We start from the raw sequence: 22,006 nt of genomic DNA on the forward strand, positions 1-22,006 counted from the left end.
GGGCTACACGACGACAATAAGTAGCACGACACATAGCGCACAACTACGCTGCTACATGCATCCATCTTGGATGGGATGGAGTTTTTGCAACTGTCGTGTCCCAGTATGTCGCATGTCACAGTGCGACACCATAGCCTATCATTATAAAATTGTTGCGCGACATTGGTACGACAAAATGTCGCGCGACACATGTCGTTATGTAGCCCTAGTCTTAAAGGGGCAGGGCGCTGTGGAAGTCACTGTTAAGGGGGCAGGGGACACTATTTAAGGGGCAGGCACTGTGGAGGTTACTGTTAAAGTGGTGCTCACTGTGGATGTTACTGTTAAGGGGGCACGCCGCTGTGGAGGTCACTGTTAAGTCAGCAGGGTACTGTGGAGGTCACTGTTAAGGGAACGGGTACTGTGGCAGTCACTGTTAAAGGGACGGGTGCTGTGGAGGTCTTTGTTAAGGGGGCAGGGAACAGTGGAGGTCACAGATAAGGGGACGGTCCCCTATAGAGGTCAGTGTTAAGGGGCGGGGTGCTGTATAGGTCACTGTTAAGGGGGCAGGCCCCTGAGGTCAATGTCAAGGGAGTGGTATGCTGTGAAACTCACTGTTAAAGGGGCGGGCTGCTGTGAAGGTCAATGTTAAGGGGGTGGGCTGCTGTGGAGGTCCCATTTTAAGGAGGCGGGGCACAGTGGGGGGGGGGTCAGTGTTAAGGGGTGAGGGGCTGTAGAGTCCACTGTTAAGGGGGCAGAGTACTGTAGAGGTCACTGTTATGGGGGATACTGTCGATAACGACACACACAAACATTAAATGAAATAGATGAAATACACCGGGTCCTTCTGCTAGTTTATTTATAAAAATCACCTCTTGTTCTGCGCATCCAGTGAGCAGCGAGTGTTCTCCGCTGTGCGATCAAATGGATGAGGTGACTTTTATTTATTTTTTAACAAAATCAGAAGAGGGGGGCAAGGGCTGTACTAGTGAGTGCTCCAGTAGTAACAGTCTGCACAGGTGGCAACCCTACGCACAGCCCACATGGAGCCGCGTGCCCAAAGAGTGCCCCTGTGGCACACGTGACATAGGTTTGCCACCAGTGGCCTAGGCCATGTGACTGATGTACATGATGTCACTGGCCTAGGAAAATCTAGATAAGGCCGCGGCGCTTGTGTAAGCGCTGGTGCCTTCTTAGACAGATGATCGCTGGGGTCCCGGGTGTCAGACTGGTTAAAGAAATCTTGGAAATTCCCGCTGTTGCCTCAGGAGCCGTAGGATCGGAACAGGCGCAGGCAGTCGGCGATACTGCGGCAAGAAAGGAGGACGCAAGGATGGTGGGGTGAATAAATTACATGACATAGCGGAGGGGGCGCCGCTGGTCGGCTCCGATGTAGAAGTAAATTAATTTATGAGGAGGCGTGCTGGGCTTGAAATAAAGGCGGGCTGGGCACTGCAGGGGGGCGTTACTGGGCACTTGAGGAGAGGAATAACGCCCCTCTGGGCACCTTGAAGTTTAATTAGCATATTTGAAAAATAGGTAGTTTATTGAACATTGCTATGTTAACAGTTTAATATGCTCAAACTAGGTGACAGATTCCCTTTAACCGATTATAATGTGTTTATCAGCCTCAATGAAAGACAGTTGTCACTAGAAAATAAGCAGAAATCTATAATTAATATAATTAAAGCCTGTCCTCCCTATCTGCGGCATGTACATCAATCTAAGTGCTTTCTGATTGTAACCATTCCTGCCCAAATCAATCATGGCGGCGGAAAGCAGTGCCGTGCCAGTGACGTCAGCAGATCGAAACCATAGGCCTACTCGGAGGCCCTGTAGTATCCTTCCGCCATCTGACTAACTATAGTCCCATGTAGTCTATCGTAGCAGTCTATACTGTGCAAGTTCATTACAGAAATGATATGCGAGGCGTAAATGAAAGCGCAACGCGTGGTGCCCGTTAGGAAACGAACAGCGTTTACGCGTTATGTAGATCCGGGCGGAGGGATCCGTTGGTGTCTTTGTAGGTGCCGGAGTAAACATCGCAACAAGTCCCTTGCCCAGCGTGCACCTACCGGAGGCGATAGTGGCCGTAAAATAGCGGCGAAGAGACGCGTGGAGGACGGTATGGAGTCGTTCGGTGTGTTTGTTATCTTGTCTAAATGTCTCACAGATGGTTGCAGCAAAATGGCGGCGAAACGAAAGGCAGGCAGTTGTGGGGCAGCCCGGAGGAGAGGACCCCTGGGGGAGTGAGGGACCGTGGTAAAAGCAGTGAGGAGAAGCGCTCCTTGTGACCCTGAGTCAGGGTGAAAGTAAAATAAGTGTTCTATGTGTCCAGGGACTGTAAGAAGTCCTCTTTGGGGTGTAATAACGACGACTACTACTACTACCAGAACATGCTGGGAGTTATAGTCCTGCAACACCTGGAGAGTCCTAGGCTGTGCTCTGCTGGGTGACAGGTCCCTACCCTCGTGGTTTCTCTATACTTGGGGTGTATTCACACATTCCGGCTGATGGGCCTCGTGCACACCACCTGATCCGTATTTCATTTCGCAAACCTCCGATTGGCAAAATCCGGATCCATTTCTGCATTTTCCGTCCCATCAATAGAAGGGACTGTTCTCATTCGCAATGCGGACCAGAAGCGCACATGGTCCGTGCGGTCTCATGACGTTTTCTGTGGTTTTGCAGTGCGGTTATTATCCACGTAATGTTTACACGGAAACGTAAAAGAAATGTAAGGCTTTGTGCACACCACTGTATGTATTTTGCGGTCTGCAGAACGGAACAGCTGGCCCCTAATACAACAGTCCTATCCTTGTCTGTAATGTGGACAACAATAGGACATCTATTTTTTTGCAGAACTTCGTTTTTTTTTTGCGGACCCATTGGAACGAATGGGTCCGCAAAAAAAACTGAATGGACAACGAAAGAAATTATGTTCGTGTGCGTGAGGCCTAATTCTTACTTGACAACTCTGTGGTTGGTAAATTAGGGGCATGTGAGCCTTGACTCCCCCCCCCCCCCCCCCCCAAACTCGCATTGGACCACCCATTTATGGATGGGGGCGAACATAAGCCCAGCCCATTGACTGCCGAGGACAGCCCGATATTTGCCGGGACTACATCTGAAAATTAAGGACAGTCCCTGCAAATTTGGGAGTGTTGGCAAGTACGGTAATTGCCCTGTCGCACATAGTGGCAGCCGCAGTTTAGCTGAAAGCAGCCGGCGCCACGAAGATTTCTAATGAAAGTAATGGGAACTCCTGTGGATAGGGGGTACGTTGTCATAATGGGACAGTCCCTTTAGGCCTTTTTTCCCCGCGCGGGCACAATGCATGAAGTGAACGCATTGCACCCGCACTGAATCCTGATCCATTCATTTCAATGGGTCTGTGTACATGAGCGTATTTTTTCACCCATCAGTTCTGCGTTGCGTGAGAATTGCAGCATGTTCTATAGTCTCAGTTTTTCACGCAAACCTGGCCCCATAGAAGTAAACGGGGCTTCGGCAAAAAACGGGTTTTGCTTTTACAGCTTTCACTATGTGCTAAAAATGATGCTGAAAAATGACTTTTTTATTGTGCAGGTCAGTATGATGATGGAGAGACTGGGGGTCATTTATCAAACTGGTGTAAAGTAGAACTGGTTTAGTCGCCCATAGCAACCAATCAGATTCCACCTTTCATTTTCCAAAGGAACTGTCCAAAATTAATAGTAATCTGGTTGCTATGGGCGACTAAGTCACTTCTACTTTACACCAGTTTGCTAAATTAACCCAACAGTTTTTCTTATAGTTTTACTAGTTAAAAAAACTTAAAAAATTTGCTTTGTGTCGCCATATTCTGAAAGCCATAGCTCTTTTACATTTCAGTCTTCAGAGCGGTGTCGGGGCTTGTTTTATTGTGGACGGCTGTAGTTTTTATTGCTACAAAATACTTTTTTCACCACTTTATATTCAGTTCTGTGGGTTTTTTGTGGGTTTTGGCTTTGGGGTTTTTCCGGCGTTCACAGTGCAGGATGAATACTTTTATATCGTAACTAGCAGAAGGACACGGCTATTTCATTTAATGTTTGTGTACCCTCTATCACATTCCTCTCTCTTGAGGTTCACACCATTAGACTCTTCCATCCATTGAGAGTTGCAGTTGTCTATCGTCCCCCAGGCACCCCCCACCAATTTCTGGATCACTTTGCAGCTTGGCTTCCTCACTTCGTATCATCTGAATCACCAACCCTTATTATGGGTGATTTTAATATTCCGATTGATGATCCTAACTCCCCTTCAGCCGCTCACTTTCTCTCTTTAATCTCCTCTCTTGGCCTATTACAACTTACTTCCTCTGCCACGCATGAACATGGCTTGATCTAGTCTTCTTCCGTGATTGCTCAGTCTCAAACTTTAGTAACTTATCCTTCCCACTTTCTGACCACAATCTTCTTTCATTTACCATAAAGACCTCTCACTTTTCTCATGGCAATCCTACTTTTCAAATTTACAGACAACTACACACCATTAACTGCCAGCAACTTAACACCCTACAACTAGCTCTTACCCCAATCCCTTCCCTTCCCTGTCCAGCCGTGGCTGCCAATCATTACAACCAGACCCTCAAAACCACCCTAGATGAAGTTGCTCCAATATCAATCCAACCCTCTCGACACAGAACATGGCAACCCTGGCACACACCTGAAATACGTTTTCTCCAGCGCTGCACCTCTCATCTCCTCACTCTCAAATAACCCAAAACGACTCTGACACTTTTCATTCCCTTCTAAGCCCTAAAGTTCCAGAACCTGTCACCGACCTCTGCACTGATGGCATGGCCATTTACTTCAGAGACAAGATTGGTAGTATCCGGCAGGAAATAATCTCCCAGTCCCCAAATAATTTCAATTCTCTTCCCTCCAATTCCTCCACATGCTCTCTCTCCTCTTTTGACCATAAAACAGAGGAAGAAGTCTCCAGGCTTCTCTCTTCTTCTCGACCCACAACCTGTAGCAGTGATCCTATTCCATCACACCTCCTCCAGTCCCTCTCCCTGGCTGTCATCACTCACCTAACTACAATTTTTAACCTCTCTCTCTCTCTTCTGGTATCTTTCCCTCCTCTTTCAAACACTCTATTATAACCCCACTACTAAAGAAACAATCTCTTGACCCGACCTGTTTCTAACCTCCCCTTCATCTCTAAACTCCTTGAACGTCTTGTCTGCTATCTCTGCAAACTCTCTTCTTGACCCCTTACAATCTGCCTTTCGATCTACAGAAACTGCCCTTACTAAAGTGTCTAACGATCTCCTAACAGCAAAAAGAAATGGTGACTTTTCACTACTGATTCTGCTGGATCTCTCTGCAGCGTTTGATACCGTAGTAGACCATAAACTCCTCCTCACCATGCCCCACTCAATTGGCCTTAAAGAGGACCTTTCACCGATTTTTACACTGTGAACTAAGTATGCAGACATGTAGAGCGGCGCCCGGGGATCTCACTGCACTTACTATTATCCCCGTGCGCCGCTCCGTTCTCCTGCTATTCCCTCCGGTATCTCCGGTCACAAAGTTATGGTAGGCGGAGATTTCAGTCCCAAAGTTATGGTAGGCGGAGTCTGCCCTTGTTCTGCTCTAGTGCTGGCCAATCGCAGCGCAGAGCTCACAGCCTGGGAGAAAATAACCTCCCAGGCTGTGAGCTCTGCGCTGCGATTGGCCAGCGCTAGAGCAGAACAAGGGCAGACTCCGCCTACCATAACTTTGGGACTGAAATCTCTGCCTACTATAACTTAGTGAGTGGAGATACCGGAGGGAATAGCAGGAGAACGGAGCGGCGCCTGGTGATAATAGTAAGTGCAGTGAGATCCCCAGGTGCCGCTGTACATGTCTGTATACTTCAGTGTAAAAATCAGTGAAAGGTCCTCTTTAAGGACACTGCTCTCTCATGGTTCTATTCCTATCTCTCTGGCTGCTCCTTTAGTTTATCATTCGCTGGCTCTTCTTCTACTCTTCCTCTTGATGTCGGCGTTCCTCAGGGCTCAGTACTAGGTCCTCTACTCGTCTCCCTCTATACAGCCCCCATCGGACAGACTATAAGTTGATTTGGCTTTCCATACCATCTCTATGCTGACGATACCCAATTATACACTTCATCCCCGGACATCACCCCTGCTTTACTCCAAAACGCCAGTAATTGTCTGGCAGCTGTCTCTAACATCATGTCTTCTCTGTAGCTAAAACTGAACCTCTCAAAAACTGAACTTTTGTATTTCCCCCATCTACTAACTCACCTAAACTTGATATTTCAATTTCGGTCTGCGGCACTATCATAACTTCTGTGCAACATGGCCGCTGTCTTGGGGCCACATTTGACTCTGATCTTTCCTTTGTACCCCATATTCAATCACTTACACCCTCTTGTCGTCTGCACCTCAAGAATATCGCCAGAGTCCGCCCTTTTCTTAGGGTGGAAACAGCAAAAACTCTTCTTGTTGCCTTGATTCATTCTCGTCTTGACTACTGCAACGCATTACTAATCGGTCTCCCTCTCACTAAACTCTACCCCCTTCAGTCTGTCCTAAATGCTGCAGCCAGGCTCATCTATCCATCCAACCGCTACACTGATGCTACTAGTCTGTGCCAGTCACTTCACTGGTTGCCCATCCACCACAGAATGCAGTTCAAACTTCTCACCCTCACCCACAAAGATCTCCACAGTGCTGTACCTCCATACATCTCCTCCCTCATCTCCATCTACCACCCTACTCGTGCTCTCCGTTCTGTTAGCAATCTAAGATTAATAACCTCCATAATTCGTACCTCTCACTCCTGTCTTCAAGACTTTTCTCGAGCTGCACCTACTCTCTGGAATACTCTGCCCTGGAATACTAGGTCAATCCACAACTTCTCTACCTCCAAATGTGCCTTAAAAACACATCTTTTCAGGCAGGCTTATCAAGCTTCCTAAGATGACTTTTCCCAGACTAAACCTTTCCCCCACGAACTCCTCTGGCCTGAACTCGATCCTCTAGTAGTCCCAAACCCAAAGCAGATCGTCCGGCACAACTCCTGTCCGTTCAATAATGGCTCAAATCCTACTTATCACAATCAACTACCCTATGTGTACGATTTGCAAAGTATCTCGCACTTATAGTGTAGCACTTGTTATTATTATGCAATTTTGTACTCTATATTGCAGTTAATTGTCGCATTGCATGTTTTTGTCTTTCAATGTTGTACCCTATGTGTCACCCCCAATTCCTCATAGATTATAAGCTCTTGCGAGCAGGGCCCTGACTCCTAGTGTTACAGTTGTATATCAACCCCAGTTACTTTTGTTTTGTACGTGAACCCTAATATATATATATATATATATATATATATATATATATATATAAATCCACCACAGCACATCCAATGGTGAAAAAAAATGTGGGATCCTTTATTCACCCAAGCAGCAACGTTTCGGTCCGCTTGCTGGGACCATTTTCAAGCATGAAAATGGTCCCAGCAAGCGGACCGAAACGCCGCTGCTTGGGTGAATAAAGTATCCCACATTTTTTTTCACCATTGGATGTGCTGCGGTGGATTTATTTCTTCTACATTGACTCGACACTGCGGTAGAGTGTTGACATCGCTGGCACCCAGTACCCGTTACAAGGTGTGCTGCCCTGAACTTCTATATATATATATATATATATATATATATATATATATATAATTTTACAGACACAGAGTACAGACCAAAAGTTTGGACACCTTCTCATTCAAAGAGTTTTCTTTATTTTTATGACTATGAAAATTGTAGATTCACACTGAAGGCATCAAAACTATGAATTAACACATGTGGAATTATATACATAACAAAAAAGTGTGAAACAACTGAAAATGTCATATTCTAGGTTTTTCAAAGTAGCCACCTTTTGCTTTGATTACTGCTTTGCACACTCTTGGCATTCTCTTGATGAGCTTCAAGAGGTAGTCACCTGAAATGGTCTTCCAACAGTCTTGAAGGAGTTCCCAGAGATGCTTAGCACTTGTTGGCCCTTTTGCCTTCACTCTGCGGTCCAGCTCACCCCAAACCATCTCGATTGGCTTCAGGTCCGGTGACTGTGGAGGCCAGGTCATCTGGCGCAGCACCCCATCACTCTCCTTCATGGTCAAATAGCCCTTACACAGCCTGGAGGGTCATTGTCCTGTTGAAAAATAAATGATGGTCCAACCAAACGCAAACCGGATGGAATAGCATGCCGCTGCAAGATGCTGTGGTAGCCATGCTGTTTCAGTATGCCTTCAATTTTGAATAAATCCCCAACAGTGTCACCAGCAAAGCACCCCTACACCATCACACCTCCTCCTCTATGCTTCACGGTGGGAACCAGGCATGTAGAGTCCATCCGTTCACCTTTTCTGCGTCTCTCAAAGACACGGTGGCCAATCGCAGCGCACAGCTCACAGCCTGGGAGTTTTTTTTCTCCCAGGCTGTGAGCTGTGCGCTGCGATTGGCCAGCGCTGCAGCCTAGGAGAAGGAGACGCCCACAGGACAAGGGAAGACCCGCCTACTATAACTTAAGAAGCAAAGGTACCGGAGCCTATAACGGGGGAACGGAGCGGCGCCCGGGGATAATAGTAAGTGCAGTGAGATCCCCGGGCGCCGCTCTATATGGCAGCATACTCCGTTCACATAGCTTATACAAGTGAAAGGTCCTCTTTAACCTGCGATTTCTGAGGCTGGTGACTCGGATGAACTTATCCTCCGCAGCAGAGGTGACTCTTGGTCTTCCTTTCCTGGGGCGATCCGCATGTGAGCCAGTTTCTTTGTAGCGCTTGATGGTTTTTGTGACTGCACTTGGGGACACTTTCAAAGTTTTTCCCAATTTTCGGACTGACTGACCTTCATTTCTTAAAGTAATGATGGCCACTCGTTTTTCTTTACTTAGCTGCTTTTTTCTTGCCATAATACAAATTCTAACAGTCTATTCAGTAGGACTATCAGCTGTGTATCCACCTGACTTCTCCACAACGCAACTGATGGTCCCAACCCCATTTTTAAGGCAAGAAATCCCACTTAGTAAACCTGACAGGGCACACCTGTGAAGTGAACCATTTCAGGTGACTACCTCTTGAAGCTCATCAAGAGAATGCCAAGAGTGTGCAAAGCAGTAATCAAAGCAAAAGGTGGCTACTTTGAAGAACCTAGAATATGACATATTTTCAGTTGTTTCACACTTTTTGTTATATATATAATTCCACATGTGTTATTTCATAGTTTTGATGCCTTCAGTGTGAATCTACAATTTTCATAGTCATAAAAATAAAGAAAACTCTTTGAATGAGAAGGTGTGTCCAAACTTTTGGTCTGTACTGTGTGTGTGTGTGTATATGTGTATATATATATATATATAATTATAATAGTTCGGACATTTTTGGATGCAACAATACCAATTGTGAATACTATGCAGTGCTCATTTTTTTTACATGAGAGCTTGTGGGCAATGTATCCTTCTAAAGCCTCCTTCACACGTCAGTGATTGTGAGCCAAAATCAGTAGTGAAGCCTCCACAGAGATAAGTTATAAGTAGGGATGAGCGAACCCGAACTGTATAGTTCGGGTTCGTACCGAATTTTGGGGTGTCCGTGACACGGACCCGAACCCGGACATTTTCGTAAAAGTCCGGGTTCGGTGTTCGTCGCTTTCTTGGCGCTTTTTGAAAGGCTGCAAAGCAGCCAATCAACAAGCGTCATACTACTTGCCCCAAGAGGCCGTCACAGCCATGCCTACTATTGGCATGGCTGTGATTGGCCAGAGCACCATGTGACCCAGCCTCTATTTAAGCTGGAGTCACATAGCGCCGCCCGTCACTCTGCTCTGATTAGCGTAGGGAGAGGTTGCAGCTGCGACAGTAGGGCGAGATTAGGCTGATTAACTCCTCCAAAAGACTCCATCCATTGATCGATCTGCAGCTGTGGATGATTGAACTGCTGCTATTGAATTGCTCACTGTTTTTAGGCTGCCCAGAGCGTTTTTCAGTCACTTTTTTCTGGGGTGATCGGCGGCCATTTTGTGTCTTGTGTTGCGCCAGCACAAGCTGCCACCAAGTGCATTTAACCCTCAATGGTGTGGTTGTTTTTTGGCTAAAGCCTACATCAGGGTGAAGCTGTCACACCAAGTGCATTTAACCAGCAATAGTCTGTTTATTTTTTGGCCATATACTACATCAGGGGCAAGCTGCGCCTGTCACCAAGTGCATTTAACCCTCAGTAGTGTGGTTATTTTTTGGCCATATCCCAGTGTAATTCTGTCAGTAAACGTATACCTGTCACCCAGCGCCTAAATACTAGGCCTCAAATTTATATCCAGCTAAATCTGTCGTTACTGCTGTACTGTTGTGGCTGGGCAAGTTATTTAGTGTCCGTCAAAGCACATTTTTTGTTCTGGGTTGAAATACAATTCCCAATTTAGCAATTTCCTAATTTAGTGGTTTCTGCTGTATCAGGCCTACTTTAAATACATCCCTAAAAGGGTATATCAGAATCAAGGTGCTGACAGGGTCATTCTCAATAACTTCACACACACGCTACTGTGCATATCCCAGTCTAATTCTGTCCGTAAAACGTATACCTATCACCCAGCGCCTAAATACTAGGCCTCAAATTCATAGTCAGCTAAATCTGTGGTTACTGCTGTGCCTGTATTAGTGTAATACGGTACCTAAATAGATAGCCAGATAGTGTTAGGTGTCTGTAAAAAAAGGCCTGAATATGAATTCAATACATTGGGCCAAATAATATTTTTGTTGTTGTGGTGAACGATAACAATGAGGAAAACATCTAGTAAGGGACGCGGACGTGGACATGGTCGTGGTGGTGTTAGTGGACCCTCTGGTGCTGGGAGAGGACGTGGCCGTTCTGCCACATCCACACGTCCTAGTGTACCAACTACCCCAGGTCCCAGTAGCCGCCAGAATTTACAGCGATATATGGTGGGGCCCAATGCCGTTCTAAGGATGGTAAGGCCTGAGCAGGTACAGGCATTAGTCAATTGGGTGGCCGACAGTGGATCCAGCACGTTCACATTATCTCCCACCCAGTCTTCTGCAGAAAGCGCACAGATGGTGCCTGAAAACCAACCCCATCAGTCTGTCACATCCCCCCCATGCATATCAGGGAAACTGTCTGAGCCTCAAGTTATTCAGCAGTCTCTTATGCTGTTTGAAGACTCCGCTGGCAGGGTTTTCCAAGGGCATCCACCTAGCCCTTCCCCAGCGGTGGAAGACATAGAATGCACTGACGCACAACCACTTATATTTCCTGATGATGAGGACATGGGAATACCACCTCAGCAAGTCTCTGATGATGACGAAACACAGGTGCCAACTGCTGCGTCTTTCTGCAGTGTGCAGACTGAACAGGAGGTCAGGGATCAAGACTGGGTGGAAGACGATGCAGGGGACGATGAGGTCCTAGACCCCACATGGAATGAAGGTCGTGCCACTGACTTTCACAGTTCGGAGGAAGAGGCAGTGGTGAGACCGAGCCAACAGCGTAGCAAAAGAGGGAGCAGTGGGCAAAAGCAGAACACCCGCCGCCAAGAGACTCCGCCTGCTACTGACCGCCGCCATCTGGGACCGAGCACCCCAAAGGCAGCTTCAAGGAGTTCCCTGGCATGGCACTTCTTCAAACAATGTGCTGACGACAAGACCCGAGTGGTTTGCACGCTGTGCCATCAGAGCCTGAAGCGAGGCATTAACGTTCTGAACCTTAGCACAACCTGCATGACCAGGCACCTGCATGCAAAGCATGACCTGCAGTGGAGTAAACACCTTAAAACCAAGGAAGTCACTCAGGCTCCCCCTGCTACCTCTTCTGCTGCTGCCGCCTCGGCCTCTTCTGCTGCTGCCGCCTCGGCCCCTTCCTCCGCCTCTGGAGGAACGTTGGCACCTGCCGCCCAGCAAACAGGGGATGTAACACCAACACCTCCGTCACCAAGCATCTCAACCATGTCACACAGCAGCGTTCAGCTCTCCATCTCACAAACATTTGAGAGAAAGCGTAAATTCCCACCTAGCCACCCTCGATCCCTGGCCCTGAATGCCAGCATTTCTAAACTACTGGCCTATGAAATGCTGTCATTGAAGCTGTCTGTGTCCACCAGCCTAAAACAGCTCATGTCGCTTGCTGTCCCACAGTATGTTGTTTCCAGCCGCCACTACTTCTCCAAGAGAGCCGTGCCTTCCCTGCACAACCAAGTATCCGATAAAATCAAGTGTGCACTGCGCAACGCCATCTGTGGCAAGGTCCACCTAACCACAGATACGTGGACCAGTAAGCATAATAAGCGATAATGGGCGAAATCTCGTTGCAGCTCTGGGACTAGCCGGTTTGACGCACATCCCTTGCCTGGCGCATGTGCTGAATTTGGTGGTGCAGAAGTTCATTCACAACTACCCCGACATGTCAGAGCTGCTGCATAAAGTGCGGGCCGTCTGTTCGCGCTTCCGGCGTTCACATCCTGCCGCTGCTCGCCTGTCTGCGCTACAGCGTAACTTCGGCCTTCCCGCTCACCGCCTCATATGCGACGTGCCCACCAGGTGGAACTCCACCTTGCACATGCTGGACAGACTGTGCGAGCAGCAGCAGGCCATAGTGGAGTTTCAGCTGCAGCACGCACGGGTCAGTCGCACTGCGGAACAGCACTACTTCACCACCAATGATTGGGCCTCCATGCGAGACCTGTGTGCCCTGTTGCGCTGTTTCGAGTACTCCACCAACTTGGCCAGTGGCGATGACGCCGTTATCAGCGTTACAATACCACTTCTATGTGTCCTTGAGAAAACACTTAGGGCGATGATGGAAGAGGAGGTGGCCCAGGAGGAGGAGGAAGAGGGGTCATTTTTAGCACTTTCAGGCCAGTCTCTTCGAAGTGACTGAGAGGGAGGTTTTTTGCAACAGCAGAGGCCAGGTACAAATGTGGCCAGCCAGGGCCCACTACTGGAGGACGAGGAGGAGGTGGATGTGGATGAAGCATGGTCACAGCGGGGTGGCACCCAACGCAGCTCGGGCCCATCACTGGTGCGTGGCTGGGGGGAAAGGCAGGACGATGACGATACGCCTCCCACAGAGGACAGCTTGTCCTTACCCCTGGGCAGCCTGGCACACATGAGCGACTACATGCTGCAGTGCCTGCGCAACGACAGCAGAGTTGCCCACATTTTAACGTGTGCGGACTACTGGGTTGCCACCCTGCTGGATCCACGCTACAAAGACAATGTGCCCACCTTACTTCCTGCACTGGAGCGTGATAGGAAGATGCGCGAGTACAAGCGCACGTTGGTAGACGCGCTACTGAGAGCATTCCCAAATGTCACAGGGGAACAAGTGGAAGGCCAAGGCAGAGGAGGAGCAAGAGGTCGCCAAGGCAGCTGTGTCACGGCCAGCTCCTCTAAGGGCAGGGTTAGCATGGCAGAGATGTGGAAAAGTTTTGTCAACACGCCACAGCTAACTGCACCACCACCTGATACGCAACGTGTTAGCAGGAGGCAACATTTCACTAACATGGTGGAACAGTACGTGTGCACACCCCTCCACGTACTGACTGATGGTTCGGCCCCATTCAACTTCTGGGTCTCTAAATTGTCCACGTGGCCAGAGCTAGCCTTTTATGCCTTGGAGGTGCTGGCCTGCCCGGCAGCCAGCGTTTTGTCTGAACGTGTATTCAGCACGGCAGGGGGCGTCATTACAGACAAACGCAGCCGCCTGTCTACAGCCAATGTGGACAAGCTGACTTTCATAAAAATGAACCAGGCATGGATCCCACAGGACCTGTCCGTCCCTTGTCCAGATTAGACATTAACTACCTCCCCTTAACCATATATTATTGGACTCCAGGGCACTTCCTCATTCAATCCTATTTTTATTTTCATTTTACCATTATATTGCGAGGCTACCCAAAGTTGAATGAACCTCTCCTCTGTCTGGGTGCCGGGGCCTAAATATATGCCAATGGACTGTTCCAATGTTGGGTGACGTGAAGCCTGATTCTCTGCTATGACATGCAGACTGATTCTCTGCTGACATGAAGCCAGATCCTCTGTTACGGGACCTCTCTCCTCTGCCTGGGTGCTGAGCCTAAATATATGACAATGGACTGTTGCACTGGTGGCTGACGTGAAGCCTGATTCTCTGCTATGACATGCAGACTGATTCTCTGCTGACATGAAGACAGATTCTCTGTCACGGGACCTCTCTCCTCTGCCTGGGTGCTGGGCCTAAATATATGACAATGGACTGTTCCAGTGGTGGGTGACGTGAAGCCAGATTCTCTGCTATGGGACCTCTCTCCAATTGATATTGGTTAATTTTTATTTTATTTTTATTTTAATTCATTTCCCTATCCACATTTGTTTGCAGGGGATTTACCTACATGTTGCTGCCTTTTGCAGCCCTCTAGCCCTTTCCTGGGCTGTTTTACAGCCTTTTTAGTGCCGAAAAGTTCGGGTCCCCATTGACTTCAATGGGGTTCAGGACGAAGTTCGGATCGGGTTCGGATCCCGAACCCGAACATTTCCGGCCGAACTTCTCGAACCCGAACATCCAGGTGTCCGCTCAACTCTAGTTATAAGGGAAAGCTCTGCACCTGTGCTTGGGGAGCCGCGAGAAGGCCACGGTGCTTACAGGAGCACCAGTGCCTTCTCAAACAGCTGATCGGCGGGGGTCTCGAGTGTCGGACCCCCACCGGTCAGACATAGATGACTAACCTCTGGCACTCCAGCTGTGGTGAAACTACGACTCCCAGCATGCTCCATTCATTTCTATGCCAAGCAAGTATACATCTTGGGAGTCGTGGTTTTACCACAGGTGGAGTGCCGGAGGTTAGCCATCACAGCCCTATCCTTAGTATGGGTTATCAGTATCAAAATATTGGAAAACCCCTTTAAACTCATGCGCACAAGGTTTATGACGGAAACCTCAGACGGGCACTGTGTAAAAAATAGCCTATAACGTACTGATCATGTTGTAGACATGATGGTTGCGGTAATCGGTCAGTAAGGCCGCTTGCAGACGAGCGCGTGCACCGTGTCATGCTGCGAGTCCACAGCGCAGCTCCCCGTCTGACCTCCCAGCACTGACAGGGTCACATAGCATTATATTGATTTATGATGCTATGTAACCCTTACAGTTCTGGAATGTTGCTTCACTGTCAGCTTTCAAACAAGACCAATTGCATGTTTCTAGCTGCTACCATTCAGGAGATATTACCATCTAAAGCAGCCCTCCCCCCTCCAGTTAGCTATTTTTCCCACTGCCCGAGCTGGACTCAGCAAAACAGTTTGGTGATTAAAGGGGTTGTCCGGGTTCAGAGCTGAACCTGGACATATTCCCTTTTTCATGCCGGCAGCCCCCCTGATATGAGCATCAGAGCATTTCATACTCCGATACTCTCCCTTGCCCTGTGCTGTATCACAGAGGGAAAGCGCTGTTTGTTTACATTTTTGGACTGCTAGGCAGAGGCTTCCACCTAGCAGTGAGCCCAGTGATTTCACCAGCACTAATGGGCAGGATATAGCGCTGCCCTTGGCCTTTTACAGGCTATGACAGCGCCCATTAGTGCTGGTGACGTCACTGGGCTCACTGCTAGGCGGAAGCCTCTGCCTAGCTTACCCATGGAGAGCCCGGTATGTCACCAGATCTCCAGAAAAAGCCTTTGGCCTGCGTGATGCAGTGCAAGGCAAGGGAGAGCCTCGGAGCATGAAATGGACCCGGCCAACCCCTTTAACCCTTTATGACAAAAACTACTGACCGTTTTTAATAATAGCCAATTGAAAAAATGATTTTTAGCCTAAAAGGAGTAGAATGAAAGCACTGCTAGGGTATTCACAGCCTTTTAACTGTATCACGGTGTAGGTGTGGTATTGAGATGTGGTTGTCACTCTGCGTCTGTGACATTAGGAGAACAGTCAGGAGATCTGTTTTTTTTCTTTCTGCTTTGCTCCTCCTGGCACCATGATTAGTGGCGTCTGCATTTATTACCGCTCTATGGGCAGAAATGCCTCCGATTACTCTGCACAATGGACGCCTCACTTTTATATGAAACAGCATCTCATTTACATGTGAATAGTAGGAGTAATGGCGTTCTCCTCGTCTGTTTCAGTGCCCACCGAAACTCGCACCGCAATTTTCCTCACAAAAGTAAGGCATTCTCTTCCAAAGAATAGCCGGATAAAGTAACGGCTGTAGAAGAAAAATGCTATTAAAGTAAAAATAATGTGTGCTCCCAAGGCAACGTTAATGTATTTAAAGGGAGTCTGTCACCAGCATTTCACTTTTTTAACCTATCCCACTGCTCTCTAGCATGCTTACAGTTAATCAAAACGTTACCTCTGGCATCTTTCCTGCTGTTATAAATCCATCAAAAACGATCTTTATAAGATATGCAAATGAGGGCTCGCAAGTGCCCAGGGGCGGCGTTACTCTCTTAGGTGCCCTGCTTGCCCAGACTTTTCATTGCGTCCCCCCCCGCCCCTTCCTACCCTCCGCCCGCCCATCCTTTCCCTCTGACCGCCTTTCTCATAGCTTTTTATTCTACCGATATCCCGCGCCTGCGCACTCTGTCCGTCGGCCGGCGCATGCACACTGCGATGCCCATTCCTTGTATGGCATCACAGTAACTATTGCGCATGCGCCGGCTAACGACGCGAAAACTCAACAAAGGAGGCGGTCCATCGGCGCATGCGCATTAATTACTGTAATGCCGTACAAGGAATGGGCATCGCAGTGTGCATGCGCCGGCCAAAGGAATGAGGGCGCGGGATATCGGCGGAATAACAAGCTATGAGAAAGGCGGTAAGAGGGATGGGAGGGCGGAGGGTAGGAAGGGGCGGGGGGGACGCAATGAAAAGGCTGGGCAAGCAGGGCACCTAAGAGAGTAACGCTGCCCCTGGGCACTTGCGAGCCCTCATTTGCATATCTTATAAAGATCGTTTTTGATAACGTTTTGATTAACTGTAAGCATGCTAGAGAGCAGTAGGAAAGGTTAAAAAAGTGAAATGCTGGTGAAAGACTCCCTTTAGGGTCCATTCACACGTCCGTTGTTTATTTCCTGATCTGTTCCGTTTTTTTGCGGAACAGATCTGCACCAGATCTGTACCCATTCATTTTCAATGGGTCCTGAAAAAAAATCAGACATTGTGCTGTCTGATTTTTTTTTTTTTTCAGGACCCATTGAAAAGGAATGGGTCCAGATCTGGTCCAGATCTGTTCCGCCGCAAAAAACTGAACAGATCAGGAAAGAAACAACGGACGTGTGAATGGACCCTTAAAGGGATATAACAATCATGGACATCAATGTAAGTAAAGGGTGCCTGATCCATTTACTCGGACACGAAAAAAAAAATAGGATTCGGCGCCCATTGACTTTTAGTGCCGAAACCGTCTTGTTCATATTGGAAATTATACAAACCCCTGCCAGATCCAGCAAAACGCAGATGTGAAAGTAGTCTTAGAGTGCACCTATAATTTATGCTGGTTGTCTGGCGTAAATTGTGGTAAATGTATTGGACCGCGGCGACCTCACCCCTTCTACTCCTAAGATTCATCCACCTTTTTAAAAATGTCCTATGAGCGGCAGAGAACTTTTGCAATTTTTTGGGCAAAAATGGATGACTTTTTGACAGCATAAAACTGGTGTATGGAACGGGATAAGTTCCCCGTGTGGCCGGTTTCAGACAAGCGAGCACGTGGGAGTGTGATTTCCCGTCCTGGACTCTTCTGATGTATATGACTTAGGTCCCTTTCACACGGGCGAGATATCCGCGCGGGTGCAATGCGTGAGGTGAACGCATTGCACCTGCACTGAATCCGGACCCATTCATTTCTATGTGGCTGTGCAGATGAGCGGTGATTTTCACGCATCACTTGTGCGTTGCGTGAAAATCTCAGCATGCTCCTCATGCTCCTCTTCACATAGAAATGAATGGGGCTGCGTGAAAATCGCAAGCATCTGCAAGCAAGTGCGGATGCAGTCCGATTTTTCACGCACGGTTGCTAAGAGACGATCGGGATGGAGACCCGATCATTATTATTTTCCCTTATAACATGGTTATAAGGGAAAATAATAGCATTCTTAATACAGAATGCATAGTACAATAGGGCTGGAGGGGTTAAAAAAAATAATAATTTAACTCACTTTAATCCACTTGTTCGCGCAGCCGGCATCTCTTCTGTCTTAATCTTTGCTGTGTGCAGGAAAAAGACCTGTGGTGACATCACTACGCTCATCACATGGTCCGTCACATGATCCATCACCATGGTAAAAAAAGATCATGTGATAGACCATGTGATGAGCGCAGTGACGTCATCAAAGGTCCTGTTCCTCAAAGAAGAAGACAGAAGAGATGTTATAAGGAAAAATAATACAATCTACACAACCTTGAACCCAAACCTGAACTTCTGTGAAGAACTTCGGGTCTGGGTACCACATTCAGTTTTTTATCACGCGTGTGTAAAACACATTGCACCCGTGCGATAAAAACTGAACAACGGAACACAATTGCAGTCAAAACTGACTGCAATTGGGTACCTACTCGCGCTGGTTTGCCGCATTGCAAACGCTAGTGTGAAAGTACTCTAACGCCTTTTTCACACGGGCGTCACGTTTTGGCTCCGGAGGCGTCCCGCCTCCGGAGCCAAAACGTGACGCCCGTGTGAAAAAGGCGTTAGAGTACTTTCACACTAGCGTTTTTCTTTTCCGGCATTGAGTTCTGTCATAGGGGCTCAATACCGGAAAAGAACCGATCAGTTTTATCCTAATGAATTCTGAATAGAGAGTAATCCGTTCAGGATGTCTTCAGTTCAGTCTTTTTGACTTTTCAGGACGGCGATAATACCGTAGCATCTCCGTCCAAAATTCCGGAACACTTGCCGGAATGCCGGATCCGGTTTTTTCCCCATTGAATTGCATTAATGCCTAGTGTTCCGGCAAAACGGATACGGCATTGCGGTCTGCGCATGCTCAGACCGCAAAAAATGTGGGAAAAAAATAAATGCCAGATACATTTTTCCGGATGACACCGGAGAGACGGATCCGGCATTTCAATGCATTTGTCATACGAATCGGGATCCTGATCCATCTGAAAAATGCCATCAGTTTGCGTCCGTATTGCAGGATCCGGCGGGCATTTCCTGCGACGTAATTGCTTGCCCGAATGCTCTGCCGCAAGTGTGAAAGTACCCTTATAATGCTGTGTGTCCCAGCCCAACCTCCGCTGTCAGTACAATTCATCACAGATGAGGTCGGGTAGGGACACACAGCATTATAAGTCATTATACTGCTGTGAGGTCCCATTACAAGAGCAGAGCCGGGACGGGAAGTCAAGCTCCCACATGGAGAGTTTCTCACTGAACTCGCTTGTCTGAAACCAGCCTGTGTCCCCTGTCAAAAAAGTGTCATTGTTTTTCCTGTACTTGATCAGTCCATTACAAGCTAAGGCCTCATGCACACAACCGTATTTTTCATCAGTGTGCTATTCATATTTCTTGCAGATTGCACATTCATTTCTATAGGGCCATGCACACATCCGTATTTTTGCAGATCTGTGTGGCTGTTCCCCAAGGTAGGGCCCATGCACATGAACGTGTGTGCCCCGTCTCACAGTATGTACAAGATGTATGGCTGGCACTCCACTTTTCAAGTGTTCACTCGGTGCTCTGTGATGGGAAGATGTCCCAATAATTATGTAAATCAATTCACGGCACTCGAACATTGCAAAATGAAACTTAAATATTTATTTAGGCCACCAGTGGTTTTCAGTTTTTTCAGTTAGGCCAACGTTTCGGTCCTCCCGGACCTTGTTCACGGCCTGTTGGTTACAATTACAACAGATAAGTGTATAAAATAGAAAATAATAGATACAGAGTAAAATAAAATGACCAAAAAGGAAGCAAATAAAGAGAGTATGTACAATATATACATCTGAGGTTTACCTGCGTATAGGTATGGGCTGTATACACTAGCCCTAGGGTAGTAGACACAATGGTAAAACAAACCCAGCGAAATCATATATTTTATATAGACAATGTAATCCAAAGTATAATGGTGGAATGCTGATCGTGAGTTTATCAATTTAGTCAAATCGGTATAGAAAATTATCTGATAAAGAACACATTCAGTGTAGTGCCCGGATTGGCAAAGAGAAGAGAAGTACATAGTATACATATGGAGTAAAGTATAGAGTCCTGAATACAGCGTACACCAAGAAAGCAATCTCTGTAGTGCCCTGACTGGCAAAGAGCAGAGCGCTACATAGTATATAAGATAGTATATAAGAAAATGTATATTAAAAGTGTAAGGTCCTAAATGCATCGTACATACCTCGAATCTAATGCTGACTGGAAGAAAGGGTGCGTTGCGCTAGGCTAACTGCGCATGTCCGGTATAAAAGGCATTCTAATCGCGTGATAGTACGAGGAGCGTCTGACCTCATAGGTGTGTGCCCATGCGCAGTGTTATTCTGCTATAAGGGAAATCCTGGCAAGGAAGTCCAATCATGTGATCGGCACTGTGTCTCATGTACAGTACAGACCAAAAGTTTGGACACACCTTCTCATTCAAAGAGTTTTCTTTATTTTTATGACTATGAAAATTGTAGATTCACACTGAAGGCATCAAAACTATGAATTAACACATGTGGAATTATATACATAACAAAAAAGTGTGAAACAACTGAAAATATGTCATATTCTAGGTTCTTCAAAGTAGCCACCTTTTGCTTTGATTACTGCTTTGCACACTCTTGGCATTCTCTTGATGAGCTCCAAGAGGTAGTCATCTGAAATGGTTTTCACTTCACAGGTGGGCCCTGTCAGGTTTAATAAGTGGGATTTCTTGCCTTATAAATTGGGTTGGGACGATCAGTGGCGTTGAGGAGAAGTCAGGTGGATACACAGCTGATAGTCCTACTGAATAGACTGTTAGAATTTGTATTATGGCAAGAAAAAAGCAGCCAAGTAAAGAAAAACGAGTGGCCATCATTACTTTAAGAAATGAAGGTCAGTCAGTCCGAAAAATGGGGAAAAACGTTGAAAGTAAGGGCTATTTGACCATGAAGGAGAGTGATGGGGTGCTGCGCCAGATGACCTGGCCTCCACAGTCACCGGACCTGAACCCAATCGAGATGGTTTGGGGTGAGCTGGACCGCAGAGTGAAGGCAAAAGGGCCAACAAGCGCTAAGCATCTCTGGAAACTCCTTCAAGACTGTTGGAAGACCATTTCAGGTGACTACCTCTTGAAGCTCATCAAGAGACTGCCAAGAGTGTGCAAAGCAGTAATCAAAGCAAAAGGTGGCTACTTTGAAGAACCTAGAATATGACATATTTTCAGTTGTTTCACACTTGTTTGTTATGTATATAATTCCACATGTGTTAATTCATAGTTTTGATGCCTTCATAGTCATGAAAATAAAGAAAACTCTTTGAATGAGAAGGTGTGTCCAAACTTTTGGTCTGTACTGTACTTGGGAATGGATCGGCGCATGCGCCGAAGAGCTTGACGCGCAATATAGGCATGAAGTGTCCAGAAATAGTGAAACAGATAATAAGAGGGCTAACATCGATGTGTGTAGAAATGTTTATAGTAATATGGGCATATCATTGCAATAATATATAGGAAGGACTCATACAGTTTACTCCACATCAATAAACATTATACATGCCATTAGTATACATAATATAGACATAGGCATGGCATCACTACAAAGTTAGTATATTAGACTACCGAATATGTGTTAGGGATACCACTTATTACATAGAGTATATGTTAGGGACAATACTTATTACATAAAGAACCATACCTGTATATGTGAGGTCATTTAGTCTGTAGGGGATATAAACAAAAGAAACTGTTATAGAATCACTGTATATATAGCTCGAAATCACGATTCAACCCCATTGGGGATAGTGTCCTTAGTTCGTGTATCCAATAGGATTCACGTTTTTGGAGTAGTAGTTTCCGATTACCCCCTCGACGTGGAATATGGACATGT

The 22,006-nt window shown here is 47.0% G+C and overlaps 1 protein-coding gene across 2 annotated transcripts in view; it reads left to right on the plus strand.

Moving 5' to 3' along the window:
- The first annotated feature begins 1,981 nt into the window (after window positions 1-1,981).
- LOC122942038 (zinc finger protein 335-like) overlaps window positions 1,982-22,006 on the plus strand; it is a 91,949-nt gene continuing 71,924 nt past the window's right edge. The window contains exon 1 of one of the 2 annotated variants that reach the window (XM_044299532.1): window positions 1,982-2,104. The gene's annotated coding sequence lies outside the window, so the exon portion shown is untranslated. Of the gene's footprint in view, window positions 2,120-22,006 lie in introns of both variants that reach the window. The other variant, XM_044299533.1, reaches the window with a different exon arrangement.

Source organism: Bufo gargarizans, chromosome 6, assembly GCF_014858855.1.
Source record: "Bufo gargarizans isolate SCDJY-AF-19 chromosome 6, ASM1485885v1, whole genome shotgun sequence".
NCBI lineage: Eukaryota > Metazoa > Chordata > Amphibia > Anura > Bufonidae > Bufo > Bufo gargarizans.